Source organism: Eptatretus burgeri, chromosome 6, assembly GCF_056783735.1.
Source record: "Eptatretus burgeri isolate ZD-2024b chromosome 6, Ebu_testis_v1, whole genome shotgun sequence".
Taxonomy (NCBI): Eukaryota; Metazoa; Chordata; class Myxini; order Myxiniformes; family Myxinidae; genus Eptatretus; species Eptatretus burgeri.
The window spans coordinates 104,320,808-104,345,599 of NC_140966.1; the positions used below are offsets into that span (position 1 = coordinate 104,320,808).

General features: G+C 43.9%; 1 long non-coding RNA gene across 1 annotated transcript in view; it reads right to left on the reverse strand.

Annotated features, from left to right (window-relative positions):
• Positions 1-1,180: 1,180 nt before the first annotated feature.
• Positions 1,181-24,792, reverse strand: part of LOC147025521 (uncharacterized) — a 37,261-nt gene continuing 13,649 nt past the window's right edge. Inside the window, exons 2-4 of the long non-coding RNA XR_015059559.1 lie at positions 8,611-8,711; positions 3,255-3,354; positions 1,181-1,575 (exon numbers count right to left, since the gene is read on the reverse strand). This is a non-coding gene — a long non-coding RNA (uncharacterized LOC147025521). The remainder of the gene's footprint in view (positions 1,576-3,254; positions 3,355-8,610; positions 8,712-24,792) is intronic.

Consider the following 24,792-nt stretch of genomic DNA (forward strand, 5'->3'; position numbering starts at 1 on the left):
AGTTTTCAAGCAATCGTTCCGAATTTTTTTGTGTGTGTAGGTAACCGGCAAGTACAGCAATACTTAATTTTGGTGAAGATCCGAATCCGGATTCGGATCTGAGAATTTTTCAAGTGATTCTTCACCATTGAAAGACTGGGCCAAAAATGATACGTAGCACAATATCGCAAAAGGTTATGGATGGATTCGGACAAAACTTGGTGGACAGGTTGGGTGTGTGACGTAGACTAATTGATTCGACTTTGGTGAAGATCCGAAACCGGATCCAGATTCGAAAATTTTTCAAGTGATTCTTCATCATTGAGAGATGGGGCCAAAAACGATGTGCATCACAATATCTCAAAAGGTTATGGAAGAGTTTTGACAAAACAAGGTGGATGAGTTGGTTCGGTGATAAGAACAAGCCGATTCGATTTTGGAGGTCCGGATCCAGATCCGGCATATCAATGCGATACAAAACGTAAACTGTTCAGCCTCATGGAGGTATGCGCTCTAACTGAGTACCGTTCTCGTGGTATACAGTATCTCATGCCTCACCTGGTCTGGTCAAATGTAATGCTGGTCCGTCTTTGTAATTAATAATTATAATGAGTTATCACACAAGGAACTTCAACAAAGGAGGAAGCCGTGAGGCTCATCAAGCAAGTGTTATGGTTGCCAACATATGGTTGTTTTTTTCCCCATACTCAATCCTTTTCAGGTGGTGCTGAGCATCAAGCGAGGAAGCAGCACGTTTAAAGTTCTTCCATGGTGTGACTCACTCAGGGTTCGAATCGCTGACATCCCAGACAATTTAACGGCTGGCTCCTTTTTTTTTTCATATATAATATTTTCTCATTAGATCTAAAAAAAAAAACATATACATCTAAAAAGATTGCAGTCTTAGTGCGAGAAAATTCTGAGGATATCTGAAGGCTCAGTAGCTCAGTGGCCTGTCACCGTGTAAGCGATGAGGTTCTGAGTCGTCAATTTTTTCACACTAGCCCCATGTCGGAATTTATTCCTGTTTATTAACCATATATCAATAAATAACGATTTTTTTATTTTTAAAAAGGTCTTTATTTGTGTATTATTGTATTTAAATTGGCAGATAGTTTTTGAAGCCATGGTACGCTCGCTCGTATGGTGTTCGACAGAACCCTGACTGAGGGATATTTTCAACAAATTTACAAATGGGGAGTTTGACCAGGGATCGCCCATCGATGACGACTACCAGACAGCTCAGGACAGCAGTACAAGTCCGCATGTATGTAGTTCCGGTTCAGTACATACAAACAAGCACACAGTACAGCAGCCAGTGCCACTACTGCAGCAGATATTGACGTATTGTGTATATGACCAACGTCATTTTTAATGGTACAGTATATGGGATGTGTGTTTGTGGTAGTGCTCGTCTTTGGACTGGTGGACTTCACCATGTGGTGGCCATCTTGGAAAAAAAAATCTCAAAAATCTGCAAAATATCAAATAGTTGGAGGTGCCCCCCCCTCGAAACTAATAATTGTTTTACTTGGCCTAATTGAATTTGAGCACACTTGGAGCACACCGTTTCAGCTGTTCCATAAGCCTCGGCATCTGCAGAGAAAGAAAATGGCATTACCGACAGTGTAATAAGTCGTGTTATCATTTTTACCATGAAATGTTAGCAGGACAAACACAAGGAGTTCAGTTCAATCAGGCAGCAAAATTGATGCTTTTGTTTCCTTGGGGATTGGAATGAAATGAAATCTCGACCGAACATCGGGGTCATTTGGTTGCCTGGTTACAGTCGGCGAAACAATGGACATGGGCCAAATAGTCGTCGCACAGAATTTGGGTTCACATTTAAAAAAGCAATCTTTACTGACATTGCACATCATCCCGTGATGAATAATCTGCAGAGGTTTTCAATGAACAATCTCATCAAGTCAAAAAAGTGCTTGTGAAAGGCCATCGAACAAAAGGGCAATTTAGAACATTGTGTGATGAGCATTGTGATGTAACAAATTCTTATTGATGTCGTGTATATGATAGGACACGCGAGTGATGGAAATGCACGTTCTTTGCAGGCTTCGACTGAGAGAACAGGTACATATTGTGTGTACATGTTCTAATGTCGTTCACGATGCTCAATATGACATCAGCAACTAGAGAGTTCATAGAACACGTTACCCCCACACAGTCCCGAGAAACAAGGACGTGGGCGGGTATACGAGCGGCAAGCAAAACGCTGCAGTATTTAATCCAAGTACTGCTAAAGGGAAAGGATTTGCAAAGGCCAAAAAAGGCGATTTGTATTCTCCACTGTTCGAATGTTTAATTAAATTTAAATAAAATAAGGATTTTAAAGCTTGGAGAAAAAAAATTCAGAAGTTTACCGCCGTTGATGCAGCGTATATTACACCACCTTATTTAACACGGTACATTAGTTCTTCGTGCCTGTTGTTTGTGTCCATTATGACGTCACTAAAAACAGTAAGCTTCCTGTTTGGAATGAATTTCAATTTTGTTTAATTTCCAGACAGGCAGAAAGAGTTAAAAAATAAAATAAAAACCTCATTCCTCTCTGGGCTTGTGCAATCAGGACGAATTCAGAGCCAAAGTTTTGCTAAATGGCAGGTTCTTTTTCAGATTCATGTTATGATTCATGTTCAAAAAACTGAAGTTTATGGACAGACAGACAGACAGACAGACAGACAGACAGACAGACAGACAAAGTGAACCAATTGCTTAACCCGCCTTTTCTCTTCACGTGCACGGCGTAACAACAAACGCTGAGCTTCAGGTCCCCTGAAGCTTATACTTGGAAACTTAACAGGTAGAGATACCTGTGAAAGTTTTTATCACCACTCTAGAAATCAGTTGCCCCTTCAGCTGAAGAAAGCTGTTCACCTGAAACGTGCAAACGACTCTACATGGGGAATTTGTTTGGAGCACAGAAGCTGCTGCCGAGAAAGGAAGTGATGCAACCCCGCGTCAAGGAACCTCCGAGAAGACCACACCACTTGCTACCCACAGTCAAGGCCGGAATTTGGAATTTGTTTCAGGTGGAATAATGATTTGGAATAACTCGCTTCCTTTTCAAGAAGAACACCATGGGATCTTTCACGTCTACCAACTAGCGCCAGTAGACTGGATGCTCGGTTGAACGTCCATCCGAGGGATGTCACACGTTGATGAATCATCTTACCTGTGAAACATCAGGATGACAGTTTATAGCTGGGTCGGGATTCAAACCCAGCCTAACAAGACAGTTCCCAGGCTAGTGTCCATACCTTAAGAGTCCATGGCTCTGGGCCATCCTGCCAGTCCTCCCTCCACCCAACTGCACCATGTTGTCCTGGAGATATCCATCTTCATCAAAGTCCCAGTGACCTGAAAAGCAATATTGGAATTGAAGACAGGTTTGTTTCCACGGGGCTCTTGTTGTAGTTTTCTGCAAAGTTTCAAAGAAATTATGTCAACAATTAATTTTGTTGCACCAAAACAATGTGAAGTGTTTCACGATATCCACCATCTCTGCACCAGAACTGTTTAGAGTCCTTATTTTGTGCAATATGGGAACAAGCTTGTCCACAAGGCCTCGAGGCTATGAATTGGCACTTTTATGTTTATTACTTGGTCGATTCGCCATGAGAAACCGAGGTTTTCACCTATCATGCCTATACACAGCAAGCTGACCACAAGGATTCATAATGTGCCTGTATGTGCCAACTCAACCACCCAGACACAATCCTTGCCATGAGATTGCCTTGGCAGCACTGAACCTGCCTTCGGGTAGAGCAACAGATACAGAGATGCCAACTTGTCCATATTTGAACATATCCCAATTTTGAAGAGTAAAAAGTATCGAATTGATCATAATTTCCAATTTTCCACTTGTTTATTGTAGCAAATTGCCATGTTGTCAGGCACTTGTAGGCTCGTGGGGGTGACTGCAACATTGATGAGGCATAGGCTGTGATGCTTGGATGAGATAACACTTGGACCACCTTTAGCTTGAAGCCTTCTTGTGATTTGTTAGCCATTGCTGTTTCATGCACGTGTGCAAATGCACACCAATCTCCGATTGTGGGGGTAATTGCTGCTTGTTCACCGGTGTGTTGCACGGTCGTGTGGAGTCAACTGAGCTTCTAAATTAGGCTGAATATTTAGTTGTTGATCTATAGAGAGGATGATGCTCAAAATACTGGTTTTACAAGGTCTATTTCACACTTGTTGTTGTTGGTGCTATTTAAATAACAGGAATTTTTTTGTTTGCAGATTCGAGGCTCATGGAAGAGCTAGCATGCAGAACAAAACAGGTAAACATAGTTGAAAGTGGAGAAATACAAGGGCAAGCTGGATGGAAATAACAGAGGGACATTTGGAGTAAGAATGGACGAGGATGAGAATGAGAAGGTGAGGGAAATGGGGTAGCAGGAGAAAGCAGGGGGGGGGAGTGGCACAGGGATTGAATGAGCTGCTTACAAGCTCTGGCCTGGAAGAAGAAGGGAAAAATAGGGAATGAAGCAAAAATGGAAAGGTGGGTGGATTGAGAGGAGAGGAGATTGGGACCATACTCTGTGCAGAGTGTTGGTGCTGCTTAAGCAGTCCCCTTGGCTATTGGGCAAAATCCTGGACGGGTCGCCACTCCGACACAGGATACCAGCAAGCTGGCACTCATTTTGCCGACCTCAGAAGGATGACAGGCAGAGTCAACCCCACCTGGTACTAATTCAACAGCCGAGTGGGATTTGTACTCAGGATCCTCAGATTCTAAGCCCACCACCCTAACCATTAAGCCAACACCAGGCATACATACCCTCAGTTCACCTTGTTCAAACTGGATCACCTTACTGGACCAGATGCAGCCGAGCATATCTGCCAAGGACGTACCGGCTCGAAAAACAGATCGTTGGAGGATAACGTTCCGGTAAGTTAGAATACGGACCACGCTGGACCAATGAAGGAAAAGGCGAAAACGAGCTGGGAACATTTCTATCCAAACATTTATTTACATTCAAGCAAGGAAAGGTATGTGGCACAGTAAATTGGGTTTATTGGTATGTACAGCAGGGGATAGCAAGCTATCCGTGGGGTGCGACAAAAAGCAAGCAATTTACAAAAGCAAACACAGAGCAGACTTATCCCATTGGAACTTCTACAATCTTAACTTATGCTATGACAGGTGCCATCACACACACACACACACACACACACACACACACACACACACACACACACACACACACACACACACACACACACACACACACACACACGGAAGATGAGATAGCCAGAAAGAAAGAGAGCAGATGAGGACAAACAGCCTCATAATACCTGGCGCAGTCGGCCAACCAATGCAACCGAGTATGCTTAGGGAGAGGTAAGAGGGAGAAATACTGGTGTCTAAGGTGTGGGAGTGGGAGGTGTGGTGGAGTGCAATATGTGTGGTGCGGTGTCATGAGAGAGGAAACTGTGATTGCGAGTCAGTAATTATGCTCTTTTGTGCATCCAAAAGGGACGAGATAGAGGGGTGGAAAGAGAGAGAGGAGAGAAGATGCGGGAGGTGAAAGATCCCTAACCTAGTCATGCAGAGGTCTGCTAGCGTAACGTGCACCTCCGTGGGACGCTCCGCTTGAGCATTGTCACCTTGAGAGTTGGCGCGTTTTCTCCGGCTTAGTCACTTTGCCAGGGCTTGTGGAAACGTGCGCTCCACACTGGTCCTCTGGAATAAGCATGTCTCAGTCACACACCAACCCGTGAGTGAAGAGCCAATGAAGGGCAGAGGCAACGAGGAGCAGCCAACGCAGAGCCGAGAGGAGCAGAGAAGAAGAGGGCGAATCAGAGAGCGAGTGGCTCTGCGCACCTCCTTTTATAAGCCCCGGGCGAGAGATGGGATGACTACCTGAAGGTGACTCGCTGTGACCCGAATCCCGCTCTTCTATTGGGCCATCGTGCTACTAGACTGCCATGCCAGGCTACAGCGGCCGGAAGAAGGTCTCATTTTGTCCACGCTATTTTTAAAAATTGGGGTCAAAGGTGATTTATGGGGGAGAGATTGCCCCCCAAAATAGGTATTTGTTATAACATTGGCTCATTGGTAAATTTTGCGGATTCTGTCCCACATTGACTGACTCCTCAGTGTGATTATTCCACCAGGTAAGCACCCAGGAGTATTGCCCCTATTTTTTTTATATATTAATGGCTCATGGCATCCAATCATTCCTGTGGTGGTTTTCACACCCTTGGCTTCCTTGTTGTAGCACTTCCTGACAAATCTCACACTCTCACTATATCTCTCTGAAAGAACCATCTGGAACCCCCTCCCTACCCCCCCCACCACCCATCTACTTTCTCAACAATCCTCTTGAAGAAGTACTTTCATTCAAGCTTCTGTGTCTCACTATCTGCCGTGATCTTTCCTGGGAAAGCCACATTTCGAAGTTGGCCTCCAAAGCCAATCACTGACTAGGCATCCACCGTCGTGCAAAGTCCTTCCTTGGCACAAGTGAGCTCCTGACCATGTACAAGGCTTTCATCCACAGTTTGATGGAGAACTGCTCTCCCCTCTGGGCTGGTGCTCCCGCCTCTCACCTTTCTCAGCTTCACGCTGTGGAAACCAAGGCTTTTAGGATCATTGGTATCTCCCGCTATGAGGCTGACTCTTGGGTCTCTCACTTTCTCACCGCAAGCACGCCGGTGGTCTGTCTTCTACTGTCTCCTCTCTGGCCTCGCCCCCCCCCACTCTGTCTGTTATCTGTCCCCCCTCCGCCCATATTTCCGCAGGACGCTCAAGGTCCACCAGCAACCCCCTTTTGGTAAAGCTACCAAAATCAAGAATCACTGCTCACCTTTACCAGGAAATATTTAAATATATATTTTCGCTCAATCCAATATGGCTGCCTGAACATGTGATCTATCAATTATTCATGAATACCCTGGTATTTTCAAGGCTTGAGGAACATTTGTGTGAAGTTTCCACTCAATTTGTCCAGTCGTTCTGGAGAAGAAGATTTATATAGGTTTTCGGGTAAATCCAATATGGCTGCCAAACCAAGTGACCGATGACATTATCAATTTTTTTTCTGTGGACCAATTTATCCCAAGATGGCCCTCAAATATTTTCATACTGATCGGATGTAGCATTCTATGTATGCAATTATGACGTCATACCGAAGGCACCAATGACATCATTAAAAAAAAAATCATACCTATTCTCCATGAGGACTACTCGCCATGTGCCAAGCATCAATTTTTTTCTTGGTGTGGTTTCGGAGATACAGAGGTCCAAAGTTTTTCTTTTTTCCAACCTGGCTGCCACACCACATGATCTATGACGTCATAATTATCATTAAAACCTTCGGTTGCTGAGAAAAAAATACTGAAGTTCTGTGTGGACAAACAAACAGACAAACAAATGAAATTGCTCGTTGAGCAAGAAATTGCTGGAATAACTTTGTCATATCTCCATGATCTCTGAAAAAACAAAAACCTGGAAATCAATTTGGTTCTTATAAGTCGATAGTGCTACTGTTTCATGAGTTATAGCACTTAGTTTGGTCATGATCATAACTTGGAAGTCAATCGGACTTGAAATGGCGTTTTAATCGCAATTTGAAAGTTTTGACCCGACCCCCCTGACATTCGACCCCCGACCTCTAAGAAGGGTGGTTGGTGTGACACCCCAATGAGACATAGGGTTGGATGCAGAATTGGAAGATCCACATTTTGGATTTGGTTTGAAGTCGATACGACGATTTTAGCGGATGTTATTGCGAAAATAAGAATTTCGGTTTTTCGGTGACCTTCACTTGACCTTTGACCGAGATTCACCAAAAATGACAAGTGTCTAAGTTGGACCATGGCCGACGTCTGTACCCAGTTTGGTCATGATCACTGAAACGGTGTGGCTGCTCTAGGGTAAACAAACACACAAACAAGGCAATTTACAAACAAACAGACAGACAGAAAGGGGGTGAAAACATCCACCTTCGGTGGCGGAGGAAACTAGAGAGTTCATACTACACCTTATCCTGCGTAGTCTTGAGATACAAGGACATGGGTGGGTTCTGTGAGCGGTAAATATGATTGGTCGTGATGACGTAAAATGCTGTAATATTTTGTCCCAAGTACTGATAAACGAAATTGTGTTGAAAGTGTCGTAAAGGCGATTTGTGTTGTCCAGTGTTCTCGCACAGGATATAATTCAATTCAAATAAAATAAAGATTTTAACGGTTGCAGAAAAATTCAAATATTCAAGACAGTAAATACCTATTTTTGGGGGATTCGAACCCTCAAGCCACCCCCCCCACCTGCAGACCCTCTTAATGGGCACAGATTTTGATGCGGTAGATACACTTTGGTACATTACAGGTGATGAAGGTTGTGACCAAGTTTCATCGAAATTGTGTGTAGTTTCAGAGAAGACAGCAATTACCTATTTAAGCCTCCCCCCCCCCATAGATCCCCTTAATGAGCACAGATTTTTAAGCGGTTAATACACCTTCGTTGGGCATCTGATAGGAAGCTTGTGGCCAAGTTTCTACAAAATCGTGTGTTTGGTTCAAGCGATAATGGCTGAAGTGTTTACGGACTCACTCAATCACTCACTCACCTACGGACACTGCTCGATCACGTAACCTCACCTGATTAAAGTCCAGGTAAGATAATAATTGGAGGTCTTTCGGGATCTTGGTGGTCGTAAGGGTCGGAAAGCGTCTTCAAAGGCCGAAGGGATCTCAGCAGTCTGAAGGGTCAAAAGGTAGATTCCAATTGTACGTAATTAATGAACTGACTATGCAATTAATGGACACAAAATGCATGCCTCTTTGTCTTTCTCTCCCTCTCAACACCTCTCTCTCTCCCTCTCAACACCTCTCTCTCTCCCTCTCTCTCTCTCTCTCTCTCTCTCTCTCTCTCTCTCTCTCTCTCTCTCTCATACAGACACACACACACACACACACACACACACACACACACACACACCCACACACACACAGACACACACACACACACACACACACACACACACACACACACACACACACACACACACACACACACACACACACACACACACTCACCTTATCCATTTATAGTAGATAAGAAACATGGACAATCCCCATAGGTTGGCATCACAGGGATGTGGAAATTCCTCCTTAGGAAATGCCCCACTGATTGTAGTGAGAAATGTGGTGCCATTGTTGTGACGTTGGTGGTACCCAGATTTCGGCACTCTTCACATTCCAGGATATTTTCACTTCATTCTTGAGGTTTTGGTATTTGATCATTTTATTTATTTCTGTGTTCTTTTGGCCAAAATCGCTGGGTACTGAATCTTCAATTGGAACTGCCTTCTCTTTATATTTTTTGCACCTCATACTATGTCCGATCACAATGCTTTGTTTTCTATGTTAACGCTCATTGGAATCATCAGGTGGTATGTGAGCGTTACTTCCTTGTTTAAAATTATCGCTTTTGGTTCATGTTTCCATAAGTTTTCTGTGACCGGAATGTTGAAGTTTTTGTAGATGTGCTAGTGGATTACTCCACATACCCTGTTGTGCCTTCGTGTGTCCAGCTGTTCTGACATGAGTTATTTACATCCCAATAAGAGGTGACTCATGCTTTCTGTTTCTACCTTGCAGAACCTACACTTGTCCGATTGACTTAGTCCTGCCATTTGCTTAAATCCTTTGGTTTAGTGTTCCTGGTCTTGGGTATTTATTTCTGTGTTCTTTTGGCCAAAATCGCTGGGTACTGAATCTTCAATTGGAACTGCCTTCTCTTTATATTTTTTGCACCTCATACTATGTCCGATCACAATGCTTTGTTTTCTATGTTAACGCTCATTGGAATCATCAGGTGGTATGTGAGCGTTACTTCCTTGTTTAAAATTATCGCTTTTGGTTCATGTTTCCATGAGTTTTCTGGGACTGGGATGTTGAAGTTTTTGTAGATGTGCTAGTGGATTACTCAACATACCCTGTTGTGCCTTCGTGTGTCCAGCTGTTCTGACATGAGTTATTTACATCCCAATAAGAGGTGACTCGTGCTTTCTGTTTCTACCTTGCAGAACCTACACTTGTCCGATTGACTTAGTCCTGCCATTTTCTTAAATCCGTTGGTTTAGTGTTCCTGGTCTTGGGTATTTATTTTGATTCCTTCTCCATCCCAGTTGACCTGATCTTTGCTTCGCCATTCCAATGAGCCTCGTTTGTATATGCCCAATATTTACAACTCTTTTTTGTTGTTGTTAATATCTTCCTGCTCTTTTGTCGTTCTCCCAGTTGTCAGTGTATATCTGTTGATAGTTCGTTTTATATTTTTTTGTCTTTTTTTGCAAGAGTTGGGCTGTATTGGTTGCTCTTTCAGTTTCTTCCATTTGTACCTGTCTTTGGATTTTTTTTGTAGGTGAATTAGGGATACCTTCTCTCGCTTGCTGTCTTCGTGTTTGCGTACAAATTGGATTCTGTAGTCTGTTGAACTTTTCACGTACTCAGCCAATCCTACAGTTGTCATCCTGTGCACTTGGTTGAGTTCCATCAGGCCCGCTCCCTCCTTCTCATCTCGGCAGGTACATTGTTGGGATATACTGTATTTTTTTTATAACATTTTGTGGATGTTGAGTTTTCTTTTTGATGTGTGTGTATGTGTTTGAGTGTGCGTGCGTGTGTGTCAGCTCCACTACAGTCTTAAGTTCTGTAATAAAAGAGTAAGGTTGTGATAATTATTCTGCTCTTAGGTTCTGCTTTTCCATGAATCCTTAGATTCTGCTCTTCCATGGTATTGAGGAAAAGGTTGTGTGGACCTGTTTTTCCACGGAGCTGCTCTTCCTCCAAGGGAGAGGATGCAAACTTCACCGGACTGCACGAGTGCATGCCTGACATGCCAATCACTCCGTGAATGTTGTTGCCACATATATAAGTTTGAATCAACGAAAGAGTCCAATTTTGTTCCTTATAGCAATCACTCGGAGAGCTAGCTTTCCTCTTGAGGTGATTTTGATTCTTTGCCAGATTGATATGCAGGGTTGCTGTTCCTTGTAGCCTTCCATTACTATTACACCATTACCTCTCTTCAAACCAGGTGTATGAATGGCTCTGATGATTGAAATAATACCAATGAAGATGGTGATTCAACAACAGCAGATTATATCTTTCTGGACCTTTATCTCCAGACTCTGAGAAGCCATCCATCCATCCATCCATTGGGACCGTACTCTGTATTCTGTGCAGAGTGTTGGTGCTACTTAAACAGTTTCCTCAGCTATTGGGCACAATCCTGTACGGATCGCCACTCTGACACAGGATACCAGCATGCTGGCCCTCATTTTGCTGACCTCGGAAGGATGACAGGCCGAGTTAACCCCACCTGGTATTAATTCAACAGTTAAGGGGGATTTGAACTCAGGACCCCAGGATCCCAAGCCCACCATCCTCACCATTAGGCCAACACCAGGCATTCTCTGGGAATAATACTCTGAAATTGAGCGATTAAACTGCTCCACGACGATGTCCACCACATTCTTGTTGATACGAATCAGTTTCTGGGAAGTCTTGATAAGGTGAAATAAAAATATATACATTGTTCATCGGAGTTGGCTGACTCATCAGACTTTCAATATAATCCTTAATCAACTCTGAGTTATCTCGTATACAAAGCCCATCGCTTTGCTGACAGGGATATTAAGGGCAGGGTGGAGAGGGGAGGGAGAGAGAGGAGGGGAGACAGAGGAGAGGGAGCGAAGAGAGAGGAAGGAGAGAGAGAGAGAGAGAGAGAGAGAGAGAGAGAGAGAGAGAGAGAGAGAGAGAGAGAGAGAGAGAGAGAGAGAGAGAGAGAGAGAGAGAGAGAGAGAGAGAGATGAGGAGGTAAGGGAGAGAGAAAGAGGAAGAAGGGGAGAGAAAGGAGATAGGGGAGAGAGAGGAGGGAGGGAGGCAGTGAGCATAGAGGGAAGAGAGGGGAGGGGAAAGGACGGAGGGAAAGGAGGGGAGGAGAGAGGACAAAGGGATGGGAGTGGATGGAAGAGGACAGAGGGAGGTGAGAGGGGAGGGTTGGAAAGGGGAAGAGCGAGGAAGGGGGGAGGCGTGGGGAGTGCGACGCCTCACCAAATATTGCTCTACACTGTGGGGGAGAGAGAGAGGAGGTAGGGAGAGAGAGAGAGAGAGAGAGAGAGAGAGAGAGAGAGAGAGAGAGAGAGAGAGAGAGAGAGAGAGAGAGAGAGAGAGAGAGAGAGAGAGAGAGAGAGAGAGAGGAGGCAGTGAGGAAAGAGGGAAGAGAGGGGATGGGAGAGGGTGGAGGGAAAGGAGAGAGGACAAAGGGAAGGGAGTGGAAGGGAGAGGATGGAGGGAGGTGGGAGGGGAAGCTTGGAAAGGGGGAAGAGCGAGGAAGGGGGAGGTGGGGAGAGTGACGCCTCAGCAAACATTGCTATACACTGCAGAAGAGGGAGGGGTGCGACAAGAGGGAGAGAGAGAGAGATAGAGAGAGAGAGAGAGAGAGAGAGAGAGAGAGAGAGAGAGAGAGAGAGAGAGAGAGAGAGAGAGAGAGAGAGAGAGAGAAAAAAAAAAAAAAAAAAAAAAAAGGGAAAGAAGGTGAGGGGTGGAGGTGGCGTTAACAAAGAGAATGATGCTCAGGGGAGGATTGGAAGAGAGAAAAATCGAGGAGTGGACAGAGAGGGAGGGAAGAGGAAAGGGGCAGGGGGAGAAGGGAGAGGTCAGAGAGAGAGAGAGAGAGAGAGAGGGGGTCAGGTTCAGAAAGCGAGAGAGGGGGTAGCGTTGGGAAGGAGAGAGAGGGGTGGGATAGGGGTGAGAGAGGCAGAGGGGTGAGAGAGAGAGGAGGGGAAAAGAGGGAGAGAGGTGAGAGAGAGGAGGGGGAAAGAGGGAGAGGGGTGAGGGAGGGAGAGGGGTGAGGGAGGGAGAGGGGTGAGGGAGGGAGAGGGGTGAGGGATTCCAGCAGATGTGATGCCCAGTTTATCGCCCATCCAAGAGAAGGCACACACATTGATGAATCATCCTTCCTGTGAAACACTGGGATGACAGTTTATAGCTGGGTTTGGGATTCAAATCCAGGCTACACAGGGCAAGAATGTATACCTCTCAGCTTTCCTGCCATGATGTGGTGATTCCTTACTTGGTTACTGAAAACAGTTTTTACCCATTGTAATAAATCATTAATTTTTCCTTCTTACCTCCAGTATCGAACCGCAGTATCGCCGTTGTATCTTTAAGAAGATGTGCCAAGTGGCTTCACCAAGCAATCCACAAAATGGTTTAAGAAACTTTAAAAAAAATGAAACGTTTCAATTTTATTTGTATTTATCTCTGCCAGTGATGAGCCATATAATGGAAGATCATACAAAAAGGGGAAACATTGCGGAAAATAAAAATTCACATTTTCAACGAGCCAGCCATCATCTGTTGCAATGGCGCGTGACGCAGGCGAGTGACCCCTGATCTTTGTTCAAGTCGATCGACATACAGTATTCAGTGATAATGCAAATATTGTCGAGCGCTTGCTAAGTGGCTCAAACACTCCAACAAAATGGTTGATAAGAAACAGCTAGCTTGGCACGCGATTAGCGATCACTGAACCGTCATGTTAAACATGCTCCTCCCGGAGAGGCCCAGAATGTCAAATATGTCCAAATTGGAGAAATGGACACTTTTTTTTAGGAGTCTGAACTGCCGCTAGGTTCAATTCTGGCGCTTAAATTTCGTAATTCTGCCTAGTTTAAGAAACTCTCAAGGTGATTAAATGTGCGGAAATGAAATAAATCAACGAACGCCGACGTCTCTGGGCGCTTATATTCATTGCAATGTACCCAGCGATCTGTAGCTATGATGAACACGCATTCGATAATATGAGTGAAGAAAGTGAATTTGTTTTTTTTTATCATGAATAAATCATTGCGGCCTGTTCCAAATCGGTGCATGGTTGAGCAGGCCAAAAAACATGGCGGCTGCAGACCCCAGCGAGGTTACCTAGGATACGCTTTAAGAATCCAAAGAGAGCGGTGACCGAGGATTGCTTGATGAAGGATATAATTAAATAAGGCCGTTAATTATCTTCAAACAGGGTGTTTTAATTAACCCAAACACCCAATTTTCACTCTTGCACTTCCTTGGGGTTTTCTTAGTTTGTATGCAAAGTTTCAGGCTGCTAGGTTTCATGGTTTTGGACTAATGGAGGACGCACACACACACACACACACACATTAATATAGATGACATATACTTGAACATCGTAGAACAAAACATAGCCTTTTTGACACTTTCAAAGCCCTTCCGTTTAGCAGTACTTAGACAAAATATTATGGCATTTTACGTCATCAGGACCAATCAATTTTGTTACTTGTAGACCATGCTCTTGTTTCTCAAGACAGCCCGGGTAACATGTTCTATGAGTTCTCTAGTTGGTCATAGTTTCTGCTTTACGCAGAAGTCCATTGGAGGCACTGTGCATCATTAATTAAATAAAACCTTCCAGTACCTCTGATAACTACACGAGAGGTAGACAGTTGTGTTCCGGAACTCGAGCCAAAACTCTGAGTTCAACGTGTTTGTTGAGTTACGGCGGTTTGTATTGGTGCCCGCTGTAAGGCAGCACTCATGTAACTCGAGTCACCTGAGGACACGTCGCCCGGTGTAACCACTTGCCACCTCTTATGCTGTGCCAAGGCTGCTCCCTGACTCATCCTCCTGGGTTGCACACCGTTCAGGTGTGCATCGCAAACTGCCGCGTGATATAATCTTGCACGCGGTGTACCGGGGTCTCAATGACTGGTGGTTCACTTGAAGTTTGGGCTGACGGAGTCGAAATATCATTATTTTCTTGTCGCAAACATTATGTTACTTCGGAAGAAGTTGAGGGGAAAAGCAAGAATACCAAAGGAACAGAAAAATGGGGGTGAATTGAGGACAGAGTGAAGGATTAGCAAAGAAAAAAAAAGCTTCCTGGGCTCACTCTGTCCTCACCTGCCCCCTTTGATGGAATTAAAATTTTAAATCATCCTATTCGAAAAAAAAACATGTGCCAACAGTTCTTCTACTTGGTAGCAGCCAGGTGAGATCTTACTCAGCAACTGCTCAATTCTGCATAGTCTTAAAGATTCTACAACTTTACTCTTTGTAAAGACTCTGCTAGTAATGAGGAATCCATGAAGAAACGACCCCAAAGTGGTGGATCTTGTGTCTAACTAAGGATTTTGCTGATGAATTGAGTGGGTTGTCGAGCTATGGAATTCTCAGTTCACTCTTGTGAGAAGCAATTATACTTCTAAGATTATTTGTCGTGAAGTTACATAAATGTCTTATCAGGTTATTGATTATTTTTTCAATGACAAGAAGGCACACCAATTGAACTTAATGGGTTTACTGAGTTGATCGATAACTCAGACATCTATACAAACTGAGATACTCAACAAACATGGAGAATTTAGAAGTCTGGCAGGAGTTCCAGGCCACAATTGTCCACCTCAACTATAAGTACTGGAGAACATACAATCAATCAGATGGTTGTTGTACATTGTTGCATTTGGTACAAAATGGATACGCATTCTCATCCACACTAATAAATATCAGTGTGTGTGTGTGTGTGTGTGTGTATGTGTGTCAGTGTGTGTGTGTCTCCTCCATATTTCAAAAACCATGAAACCTAAGAGCCTGAAATTTTGCATGCACACTAAGAAAACTCGAAGGAAGTGTATGACTGCAAATTAGGTGTTTGGGTTAATTAAAAACTCGGTGGTCTTTCTGTCTTCTACCATCTCCTCTCTGGTCTCGCCTCCCTGCTCTGTCTGCGATATGTCCCCCCCCCCCATATTTGCACAGGGTGCTCAAGATCCGCCAGCAACCCCCTTCTGCTAAAACTACCAAAATAACGAATCACTTCTCACCTTCACTCTTTCATTCCTCTTTTTTCCCAAATTTGGAATAAACTCCCACACTCTCTCTTCAATCCCATTCTTCCCTCAAGGCCTTCAAAACAGCTGTTCAGCACCACCTCTTATCTTCCCCCATACAAATCCTCGATCTTTTCGACTCGCGTTAATCCAACCCAAACTCCCCTCCTTCAAATTCCCTGCTTTCCTTCCTGAAAGTCCCTGTAGTGTCCATCTTGTATACCCGGTGTTCCCCACTCCATCCCCCTCCCTTCCACAGATCTCCTAATGTCTCTGTTCCCCACTGTTTTGTCCTTCCCTCTCCCACCCCTCTTGTCTCATGCCCCCCTTGTTGTGCATTGTGTGTTAGCTCTCACACGAAACTTGACGAGGCATACAAAAACAAACAAATAAATAAATAAAAACCATAACGTTTTGCATTTAGGCCAAAGAGTTCCATATTGGTTTTATTTTGTCAGACAACAAAACTTTTTGCCACATGGCTTCAGAATCTCTGGAGTGTTTATTTTTTTTTGCATACCTCAAACGGGACTCAAGGTGGGCTTTTTTTGAGTAATGGCTTCCTTCTTGCCACCCTACTATACAGGCCAGACTTGTGGAGTGCTTCGATATTGACATGTACACAGTGAGCAGTCTTTGCCATAAAGGGCTGTAGCTCTTTGAAAGTTGCCATTGGCCTCTTAGTGGCCTCTCTGATCAGTCCGCTCCTTCCAAATCCAGTTTGGAGGGATAGCCTGATCTAGGCAGGGTGGTATGGTGGTACCATACACCTTCAACTTCTTACTGATTGTCTTGACTGTGCTCCAAGGGATATTCAAGGCCTTTTGAATATTTTTATTCCCATCCCCTACTCTGTGACTTTCCACAACTTTATCCCAGAGGTCTTTTGAAAGCTCCTTTTTTTTTTTTTGTATACCTTGGTCGAGGCTCGTATGAGAGCTAACACACAACTCACAGCAAGGAGGCATGAGACAAGAGGGGCGCGAGTGGAAGGGACAAAACAGTGGGGAACAGACACATTAGGTGAACTGTGGAAGGGAGAGGGATGGGGATGGGGATGGGACGGGGAACATGGCGAAGAGAAGATGGACATTTCAGGGACTTTCAGGAAGGAAAGCAGGAGAATTGAAGGAAGTGGGCTTGGGTGGATTATCGGGGGTAGAAAAGATCGAGGATTTGGATGGGGGAAGATAAGAGGTGGTGGTGAACAGCTGTTTTGAAAGCCTGGAGGGAAGAATGGGAAAGAATAGAGTGAGGAAGTTTATTCCAAAGGCGGGGAAAAAGAGGAATGAAAGAGTGAAGATGAGCAGTGATTCGTGATTTTGGCAGTTTTACCAGAAGGGGGTTGTTGGCGGACCTTGAGCGCCCTGTGGAAATGTGGTAGGGACAAATCGCAAAGAGAGCAGGGGGGGCAAGGCTGGAGAGGAGTCGGTAGAAGACAGAAAGACCACCGACCAACCTGCGGTGATCGAGTGAGAGGCCCAAAGACTCAGCTTCATTGCGGGAGATGCCGATGATCTTAAATGCCCTGGTTTCGACAGCGTGAAGCCGAGAAAGGTGGGAGGCAGGAGCACCAGCCCAGAGGGGAGAGCAGTACTCCATCAGGCTACGGACAAAAGCTTTGTAAGTGGTCAGGAGCTCAAGAGGGCCGAGGAAGGACTTAGCACGACGGAGGATTCCCAGTCGGCGACTGGCTTTTGAGGCGAGGTTGGAAATGTGACTTTCCCAGGAAAGGTCATGGCAGATAGTGAGACCTAGAAGCTTGAAAGAAAAGACTTCTTCCAGAGGATTGTTGAGAAAGTGGATGGGGGGTTTTGTAAATGGTCCTTTCGAAGAGACATAGTGAGAGTGTGAGATTTGTCTGGATTGAAAGACATGTTCCACGTGTTGGACCAGTTTGTGATTTTATCCAGATCTGCAGTGAGTGAAGAAGCTGCTGCTTGCCGGTCTGAGGGATGACAGATGGTACGGCAGAGGGTGGAGTCGTCGGCAAAGAGAAATAGAGGATTTTCCAGAGAGTCTGAGAGATCATTGATGAAAACCAGAAAAAGAACAGGGCCCAGAACGCTACCTTGAGGAACTCCAGCCTGCACAGGAAGAGGGGATGAAAGAACTCCATTTAGGGCCACACGTTGACTGCGACAGGAGAGGAAGTCTGCGAGCCATGAGTGGAGATGGCCTTGAATACCATGGGAAGAGAGTTTGGTGAGTAGGGCAGGGTGCCAGACTGTGTCAAAAACACGTGATATGTCCAGGTATACGGCTCGGATTTCCTGTCTGGCATTGAGGACCTCCATCCATTGATGGGAGAGCAGAAGCAGCATATCCAGGGTAGAGTGACCTGGTCTGAAACCAAATTGATGATTGGAAATCAAGCCATTGGAGAAGAGGAAGGATTTCATGTCTGAAGCGATGATGGATTCCATAACCTTGCTGATGATTGGGAGAAGGCTGATTGGTCTGTAGTTACAGGGATCTGTTTTTGCACCTTTTTTATGCAGGGCAGTGATGTTAGCAGATTTCCAAGCAGATGGCAGATGACCTTGGGCAAATGAGAGGGTGAATAGAACAGAGAGAGGGTGAGCAAGAGCAGAAGAGCAGGCTTTGAGGACACGTGGGCTGATGCCGTCTGGACCGGTTGCAGAATCTGACTCGAGGTTTGAAAGGAAGCTCTCCACCTTGTCAGGAGAAAAGGACACAGAGTCCAGGGACAGTTGGGTGCGACTGCGTAAAGTGGGTAGAGATAGTGATGGGTTTAGGACACAAGATTTAGCTGCAAACACCAAGTTTAGACATTCAGCTTTTTCAGTGTGGAATCAGCTGTGCGGCCATTTGAGGTAAGGGAGGCGATGGAGGGGGAACATACACCAGAAACAGATTTGATTAAACGCCACCAGGATTTTGAGGAGGGAGAGAGGTTTGAGAGTTCAGACTTGAGATGAGAAAGATGTTGTTTTCTGGCTCTCATGAGGGTAGATACACACTTGTTCCGAGCTTTGTGGAAAGAACTGAGATTGCCCTCAGTTGGGTTTGCTTTCCATGAGGCAAAGGCAAGTTGTTTCAGGACAACTGCCTCACCACAAGCTTCAGTAAACCAAGGGCGGGAGGAAGGGTAAGACAACTGAACACAAGAGGGGATAAATCTGTGCATGAGGGAGAGCAAGTTTCTTTGAAAGAATTCCCAGGATGAGTTGATGTTTGAGAAAGTAGTGATAGGAGACCAGTCTGTAAGTTTGATGGCTGCTCGGAGACCCTGCCAGTCGGCTTGAGTGAAATGCCAGACTCGACGGCGGTGAGGTGGTTCTCTGATAACAGCCAGAGAGATGTCCACTTTGACAAGGATGTGGTCAGAAGAACCAATTGGAGCGAAGGAAGAGCAGCAGATATTGTCAGGGAAATTTGTCAAAATCAGATCCATGGTTGTCCAAAATCAGATCCTCCTTAGTTTCCATGGTTGAGTCTTTTCTGTGAAATGCACTACTCAGCAAAGGAAACCTACAGGAACAGCTGATATTATTCTGAAATAATCAGAATCACTACAATCTAACACAGGTGGAGGCCAATTGACTTGGTGTGTGATTTTTGAGGGTGATTGGTTACACCTGAGCTAATTTACAATTGTTATTATGAGGAAGATGGACACTTATCCAACCAACATATTCTAGTTTTGTATTTTCAAGAAATTTTCTGAAACTTATAAATGTGTTTTTCACTTGGAAGTTGTGGGTTACGATATGTAAACAAAGGAAGACAAAGTCTGATTTAATGGAATTTAATTTCAGGCTATAAGGCAACAAAAATGAAAATTTTGAAAGGGGGTGTAGACTTTCTATAGACACTGTGTATATGGTAGTGACTTGCAAAAGTATTCACCCCTTCCAACAATACCACATTTAGATGAATTATGACTTATATAGAAACAATTTTACCAAATTAACTTTCTTATTCATTACTTTAGAGATCAAACGAAACTCTGTTATAGTTGAAGGAGGTTACATGTCAGGAACACCTGCAAAAAACACTTACAAATCAAAATCCACCAGTTACAAAAGTATTCAGCCCGTTCGGTCAGTACTTGGTGGAAGCACCTTTTACAGCGATGCCTGCTAAGAGTATTTCTGAGTAGATCTCCACCAGCTTTGCACAGTGAGATGGTGAAATATTCGCCCATTCTTCATGTTGAAAATTGCTCTAGTTCTGCCAACTTTGATAGGGATCGTCGATGGACTGAAATCTTCTAATCTTGCCATAAAGGTTTAATTGAGTTGAAATCAGGACTTTGGGCCACTCGAAAACATTGATTATCTTCATATTCAGCCACTCCATTGCGATTTGTGCTTTGGATCATCGTCCTGATGAAATGTGAATCTCCTCCCCAGTTTCAGATTCATGGCTGACTCGAGCACGTTTTCATCAAGGATTCTCCCGTACTTTACACCGTCCATTGTCCCTTCTATCCTGACACGCTTGCGAGTCCCTTCTGATGAAAAGCAGCTCCATAACATGATGCTGCCACCACCATGCTTGACAGTAGGTATGGTGTTCACTCGGCGATGTGCTGTGTGTGGCCTGCACCAAATGTAACTCTTTGAATTTAGACCAAAAAGTACAATTTTTGTTTCGTTTGACCGCAAAATATTTCTCCACACAACTGCAGGATCATTAAGATACATTTTTGCAAACTCCATACGAGCTTTTCGATCCTGTTTTTTTAGTAATGGCTTGCTTCTTGCCACCTGTCCTGAGAGGCCAGCTTTGTGAAGGGAATGGGATATTGTTGGTTGATAAACACTGACCCCCATCTTGGTCATAGACCCTTGCAGATCTTTCAAAGTCATTGTTGGATTCACAGTGACATCCCAAACTAGTTTCCTGCTTGCCCGGTTGTTGAGTATGGATGTGCGACCTGATCTGGGTAGAGTTTGTGTGGTATGATACGTCTTCCACTTCTTTATGATGGATTACGTGGAACTCAAAGGGATAATGAGTGACGTTGAAATCTTCTTATAACCCTCTCCTGAATGGTGCTTCTCCACCACTTTATGTCTGACTTCTTTGGAAAGCTCCTTGGTCTTCATGCTTGCCTTGTTGGTTGACCAAGTGAGTTGTATATTAAAACTCCTTAGATATGTAAGTGGGGAAGATTAATTTTTAATTTAAACCACTGATTACATTGAGGTGAAACTATTACACGTATTTTGTACCTTTCAAAGAAATAATTTGCTCCTGAAATGATTTAGGTTTAATTAGGCAAAGGGTTTGAATATGCCAAAGCAGCTTCCTGAGCAAGGGTTATACTATGTGGTTTGCCATTGCCTTCCCAACAGTCGTTCAGGCAGAAAGTTGAAACCTGGCCATGGTGTCGCCAATAGCTCGCCTACTCATCGTGGAGGACAGAGTGGGAATCTTTAATGTCCACCAACTAATGTATACTAACTAACACCAACACCAACCAACTAACGATGTATAGCATGATATCTCAAAAAGTTGTGAATGACTTGTGACAATACGAGGTGGAAGAGTTGGTTAGGTGATAAGAACAAGCCGATTCGATTTTGGTTCAGGTCCGGATCCAGTATCGACCATTCAGTGGGATACAAAACGTAACCTGTTCAACCTGGCGGAGGTATGCACTCCACCAAGTGCCATTATAGTTTGTTTCCACAATGTCACTTCAGCTGTAACAAGAACAATATTCTCCAGGAACAAGATGAACGACATGTTTATCAACCCAAACCTTACAACCCCAAATGCTGAGAAATTAGAATGGAAATGGCGATCATGAAAGTTGAGTTCCAAACAGTGATGGAAGAACAGTAAATGTGTTGACGATGGCACTTCTTTTCATGCAAGATCAAGGTTTATGGAAGAGCAAGGTGAAATGGGGCTGAAAAGGCAACATTACTGACATTGGAACAATGGGGCGACAGTTTGATGAAACATACAAGGAGAAGAAAGAACAGGCAAAAAGAAGGGAAGGAAACACAGTGACCTGCAGGTAATGAGGGTGGAGTGATACTGGAAGAATGTGTGCATCCCTGGAGGAAATGACGAGTGTCAGAGATCGGAGAGAACAGATTGAGCTAGATCAGTGGAGAGGAGGGGAAAAAAACAACATTGGTCACTGACCTTTTCTGCGATACTGAGAGAAACAGGCCCTGGGCTTCGGCCTCATCATGGGAGATTGCAATGATGTCGAGACCTTTAGATTTCACAGAGTCCTTGGAAAGTCATTTTGCGGTGCTGGGGTGCCAGCCATTAATGGAGAGCAGTAGTCCATTGAGCTACCGGCAATGGCCTTGTCTCGGCTGTGAGTTGTTTGGACGTGTTAACGTACCACTTTAGAGGAAGGAGAATGTCCAATCTGCTGGCTTTGGAGGCCATTTTGGCAACATGTTGGGGCTCCGAAGTTCAAGAGACTGGATCTCGTCCAATGTCCAATCTCTTCCATTGACAACCGTAATGTTTTACTGATGTGCGGCTGAGGCCTGCGATGTAAATGAAACCTAAATGTCGGGAAAGAAGTGAACTAAATAATATATTTAAAAGACATGCAGCCAAAAGAGCTTAACGGCTAAAATAACATTTACATCTTTGTTTGACACTTCAACACCACCCGGTATTTCAAAAATAATCATTCCAGGTTCTGCTTCATAAGGTGTCATTTTTAATCTCGAGTAGCGATGACACAGTAGAGATTAAATCACTGAATTAAGTCACACGAGAAGACACGCCAGGTAACTCGGGTCATCTTGGTGCGCGTCACCCGGTGTAACCTCGTCCCACCCCAACTGAGTTCCACCTCCACAAACCTCCGGCTGGAGTAAGAGTCACTTGAGGACAATGTCACCCACCTGAGACTTAGAAGGTTATGTCAGACCATGGCTTGGGTGGATAATGAAAGGGTGTGGTTTTTGCCAAATTCAAAAGGCCTCAAGTTTGAGTCCAACTCAGCAAGTCTGTGCAATTCTTGGGTTCAAATAATGATACTGAAAAGAAATTAAAACGTTACAAAATTTTAATACTATTTATGAAATAATAATAATAATGTTCAAGCAACATTTCTATCTTCGAAAACTACACTGGATAGGCTCTCGGTACGCACACTTGCCTCGAAGCTGTCTAGCCGAGGTTTGAATCCTGACACAGCTATAAACTGACATTCCGGTGTTTCACAGACAGGGTGATTCATCATTGTGTGTGCAGTCCCTCGGATGGACCTTAAACTGGGTGTCCCATCTACTGGAATTAGTGGGTGGATGTTAAAGAATTAGTGGATGTCTTTCGTGAAGAGTAAGCGAGCTATCACAGGCATCCTGAACAAATTACAAATTATTGCCCTGACTTCCTGTGTCAGAGTGGCAACAGGATTGTAGCTTAGTAACTGTTTCGGAAGCACCATCACTTTGGATTGGGCATGTTATATGGATGAGTGTGATGAGATGATGATGAAAACTACACTTCCTTCTCAAATAGATATTGAAGCATAATTATTGTTGTCCTACAAATAGGTAGGGTTTGTAGACCCGAGGAAAGGATCCAGAAGTGAAGAATGATTGGTGAATCGATATGTCCCCTGTTATTGCTAAAAGCATGAAGCGACCCTTCCTGATTGGCTCATCATGAGTGGTGGGATCTCAATGTACCTTTTGTTCTGTTACATCCTAATCCACTATGTTTGAGCTCCTTCACGAGCCTTGACTTTGTATACAAAAATGGCTTTGAGTCTTTCTGTCCATCTTTGGGCTTTTCCGCTCATCTTTGGGTCTTTCAGTTCATCTTTGGGTCTTTCCGTTCATCTTTGGGTCTTTCCATCCATATTTTGGCTTTTCTGTCCAACTTTCCATCTTTCTGTCCATCTTTGGGGCATTCCCATCCATCTTTGGATCTTTCCATCCATCTTTGGGTCTTTCCATTTGACTTCTCAGATAAACTTAAAAAAATCATTTGCTTGATTTACATCCCAGATCGTGATATATTGCTTGTAGAGTTTCTGTAATTGTGCTACCTTCGGAGATTCTGTGGAATTCTGGTGTGCATTGACACATAGCCTCCAGCAGCTCTTGTTGGCCAATGATATGAAATGGCAAGATGGTGGCATTTCTTTGATCAAAATGTTATTTTGAACCAAGCAAAGTGCCAGCACTTAATATCATCGGCCAAGAATCTCTGCTTGAGGGAATGCCCCGATGCAGCCAAGTTCCTCTCCCGTGGCATTACAGGGGTCATGTGCTGCATCACGTGATCAACAAAATTTTCATCACAACTCGTTCATATTATCCATGACCAGTTCTAATAAACGAGTCATACATATATATATATATATATATATATATATATATATATATATATATATATATATATATATATATATATATATATATATATATATATATTTCGCGTGAGGGCATGGCATGTGTTTAGGGGTGAAGAAGATTCCGACTTAATGGCTGTGTACCATCATCTTCATCAACTCGTTTTTATCATCACCATCATCAACATCGTGATCGCATTATTACATCAAATTTATCATCATCTATATATTACTAATACTCTCATTTTGTATGTATAGATATATATGTATGTATGTATGTATGTATGTATGTATGTATGTATGTATGTATGTATGTATGTATGTTCCCGAAATACAGCCAAAACGGTACATGATAGCGCAAAGAATTTCAGGCCACCTTACTCACCATTCACCTGCGGTGTGCAGTATCAAGTTGTGTTAAAATCGGGCAACGAAAAAGATTATTTAAAAATCAATTCCCGGTTCAGTCAAGTACTCTTCGGGAGAATTTGATCAATGCAAATAACCTCAGCGGGATAGTTTGCTGGAGCTATCTTTTTTTTTTAATTATTTTTTTATCAACCGCTATCACAATGGGAACCCAACGGGTTCACGGGTCATCTGGTATATGTATAT